Here is a 4,004-nt window from a genome sequence, read left to right as displayed (position 1 = left end):
CCTGTAGGAAAAGAAACACAGGAGGTGAGACACACCACAAAGAAAACCCCACTCCTGCCTTTTCGCCTCGGTCTTGTGCTGCTTACCCCCCAGCACAGCCATTGTCTCCCCCAGGAAGGTGCATCCACTGCCCTGAACTTCCTGTTGCTTACTCAGACCTGACCATGGGTCCCAGCACCCACCTGCCAGTGGCAGAATCCAATGGACAAGTAACCTGGGTAACAATCACCTTGCATTTGTTTGCAGTGCTCACCCCAGCCACCCGACCTGCCAAGAACAGCCCCAGGCAGTCACGGCCAGAAACGTGCTTGCAGCACTAAACCAGTTTGCTCCATCCACGGGTAAAGCAGAGATCCCAGTAGAGATCTCCCCCCAGCACCAGCTCCTGCACTGCAATGGGAACCCTCACTGGTGCCTCCTGCCCAGCTACAAGCATTGCACAAGGCAAGTGTTTGCTGCTGCTGCTGCTGGGACAGCCGTGCCTCTGGCAAAGGAGGGAACAAGCAACCGGGAAAGTCATAGCACAAGTTGTGACCAGCTCAGATGTGGCTGCATCTCCCAGGGGGGCTTCTCTTTGTGTCACACTGGAGCTCCCTGCCTTGGAGGCTGGGGCAGCCTGACCTCTGTGGGCAGAGTGCCTGCAGCACCCCCCAAGCAAAGTCTCCCCCTCTGACAGCCCTGGACCCCTGAGGCAGCCCGGCAGCATACAGGAAAAGGCTGGGGTTTCATGCTCATAAAAAGCCTGGTTGTTACTGCAAGCAGGGAGGGGGACAGGGCAGGAGGTGGATGCTGCCTTCCCGCATCTGGGGCCAGGAGACCAGAGGCAGAGCCTGGCCATCTCCACCCAGGAGTGCAGCCCAGGGCTGTGACCACAGAGGGTGAGGACCGCAGGGATGAGGAAGTCTGTCTGCCCCAGCCAAGTCCTCCCCTTAAAAGGGCAAAACCCGCAAACTGTCCCCACATCTCAGGGCTGGAGCTGGGAGGGGACAGAAGCTTGGCCGTGACAGGGTGCAGCATCAGTCATGCCACCATCACCAGCTCCAGCAAGCCCTTGGTTCCTCCTCCTGGCTCCAAAGCCACTCTCTTCGGGGAGCGGCTCACAACAGTGGGCAGAGGAAGGGCTGGGATCAGGAGGAGACATGGGAAAGTAGGAGATACTTGTCGAAAATAGATCATATAAGAGCCATGGGCAGAGCAGCCCATGAGCAGAAGCCGCTGAGGCCGCTATGAACAGCTCCAGACCTTCCCAGGAGGGGAGTCCCACAAAAGGGCTCCTCAGACACTGAACCCACCCCAGAAACCCTGGCTACGCCGAGGACATCACTACATGCTGGGGGTCGGCTTTGGCCACCAGGACCTGAGGACTTGGAGCTACTGCAGGAGCAGAACAGGCTCCTCTTCCTCCAGGTCAGGAGGTGAAGGTTGCCCCTCGCTGCCTGTCCATGGGGCTCATCGGGGCGCAGTGGCACCACTCACCTCCCAGAAGCTGTCCAGGACCCAGCTCCCTACATTCACCTCATGGCAAGCCTGGGAGGCAGTGTGGCCCCTGCAGCCCTGGCCAGAGGGGAGCAGGGCAAGAGGTACCATGGCAGGAGCAGGTCCCACAGGGAGCAGCAGCCAAGGCAGGGCATAGATCTGATCCCTGCTCTGCTCAGCACAGATGAGCTCAGAGCTGTCCAGAGAGTTTTTAGAAACCAAAACAGGATGTTTCCAGGCTGCCAGCCGGCCACACAGGGTTACCAGGCCTGAATTAGGCAGCCCGCCGCCCAGCCCAGCCCTCCTACGAGTGCTCCCATCTGGGCATTGTCTTTTAATAGATGCGTGGAAACAAACCCATCAAGGCCAAGTGAGAGCAGCGGGGCTGGGAACATGCTCCTAAAATAGGAGTGGGGAGAAAACAAGGCAGAGCACAAATGGGAGCAGCCTCTCACAGCCATGCCAGCGGGACAAAACAGGGCTTGGGGAGAGCAGCCCATTACCCAGGCAGCTGACAAGACCCCTGCTGTGCACCATCGCCTGGGGACCAGGGGTGGCTGCCCCATCGTGTGCTCTGCCCCTGGGCTGAGGCAGAGGGAGCAGGGCAAAGAAGAAAGTGGTGTCAGCCAGGAAGACATCAACCTTTTGGCTCCCCACCTTCTGCCAAGGCAGAGCCCCTATGCCAGGGTGGCTGATGTGGAGTCTGGGCATGAAACCCAGGAATGGCCACTTCATCCTGCTGCACGGCCAGAAGGTCCCAACATGAGATACCAGCAGAGGTGACTGCACCAGTCTCAGTCTCTTTCAGCATACCAGATCCCAAACTGCAGCTGAAGATGAGGGAGGGCATTGCACAGAGCCAGGAGCTGGTGATGGCTGCAGAGAATCAGGCACAACCACCAGGAAACACAAGTGGGAGAGCCCCAGCACCACGTGGGCTACAAAAACACAGAGCTGAGAAATTCCCCCTGTGCCTGCAAAATAGCCACATCCCCAGCACCCAGCCCTCACTCCTGCAGTGCTCAGAGCAGAGATGGCACCAGTGTAGCACCACCCCGGAGCTGGGGCAGCCAGGGTGGTGCAGCCCCCACTGCACCTCGCACCACTGCAGCAGGATGTGCACCCGAAGAGGTGCCTGGCTCCGAAATGCTGTTTATTCCTGCTACCACCCACTTCCAGTTGACCCAAGAGCCATCTCCCAGCTTGTTCCCCAAGGCCCCAAGCAGACCCCTGCAGCAGCAGGCAGCACACCCACCATGCAGACCAACTGCCTTCCCTCTGCCTGTGCCAGGGCTGCAACTGGTGACCGCAGCCTTTTGCTGTTGCTGTGTCACACCAGAAGCCACGTGCCTGAGGACATGTCCACACATGGGGCTTTGCAGAGCAACGGGTCCCACGAAGGGAAATACTTCATCTGAGGGAGCCAGAGGAGTGTCTTCCACCAGCCCTCAGGGATGCTCATGCCCATCACTAGACGAGAGGTGACTTTTGGACATCACACGAGCACAGAAAGCAAAGGATGCTTCACTGGAGAAATCACTTGGAGCTTGCACGAGCTCATGACAGGTGACAGCAGTTCCTCACAGCCAAGCCTGGACAGTAACACCAACATGATTCACCAGCTGCAGCCTCTCCACGGGGTGAGCAGCAAACCAGGCTACTTCATTCCCTGCTATCAGGAAAGGCCCCTCTGGCCACCAAAAGACAAACTGGAGATTGTGGCAACTCTCTTGGCACCCATGGCACCAGCTCTCAGCTGGGGACCTCTGGGCTCTGTTTTCTCTCTGCACAGAAGGCTGTGGAATTTCACACCCCATCACCAAGATTAGCAGCAAATCCCAAGATGACATTTGTTCAGGAGAAGAAAGAGAAGTCCTGACCAAGCAGTTTCCCTTGAGGGGACAGTGTAGAAATAGCTGAGGAGCAAAGAATGACCCTTTTCTTTCCATCCTGCCAGTGAGCAAGTTTGCCAGCATCCATCACCAAGCCCATGAAAATAAACATGGCTCTGTGTATAAACAGAGCAAACATTAAACAGCATTCCCAAGCACAAAGGACCCGTCCTTTGCTCTGGAGAAGACAGCTGTCTCCACGGTGGGTACATACAGCAGCACTGCTCTGCCCCATGTAGCAGTACTAGTGGAGCTCTGTCCAGAACAAGGCTTAATTCAGGCCAGCATAGGATGAATTGAAAACTTACTTGGCAGTCTGTGCCAAAGCAGCCATGGGATTTTTAATAATTGCAAGCACACCTGGACAGTCCCTGAAGGTCCCCTGCAGAAGCACTGGCCAGACCTCACCACACTTATCTCACACTCTCACAGGTCGAGAGGACACCAAAAGCAGGAACTACTTATAGACCATCTGAAAGCAGTTGGGAATCAGGAGCAAGCAGTCATCAAGCAGAGCCTCCCAGACTACAACTTCCTGACAGGTTTTCTAGCACCTATTGATAGCTGCTAAGTGGCTGCAAAGTCCAGCTCCTTTGAGGACACTGAGCACTCTCTCACCCCTTAGAAGGCTTTAAC

At 56.7% G+C, this 4,004-nt stretch overlaps 1 protein-coding gene across 1 annotated transcript in view; it reads right to left on the bottom strand.

Annotated features, from left to right (window-relative positions):
* Positions 1-4,004, bottom strand: part of LOC104409344 (NEDD4-like E3 ubiquitin-protein ligase WWP2) — a gene marked incomplete at both ends in the record, with an annotated part of 24,173 nt that overhangs the window by 11,427 nt on the left and 8,742 nt on the right.

The sequence above is a fragment of the Nestor notabilis genome, unplaced genomic scaffold (assembly GCF_000696875.1).
Source record: "Nestor notabilis isolate BGI_N333 unplaced genomic scaffold, ASM69687v1 scaffold22437, whole genome shotgun sequence".
In the NCBI taxonomy this organism is placed as follows: Eukaryota; Metazoa; Chordata; class Aves; order Psittaciformes; family Psittacidae; genus Nestor; species Nestor notabilis.
The sequence above is the reverse complement of the archived record's forward strand: the minus strand, read 5'-3'. Positions and strand labels throughout refer to the sequence as shown.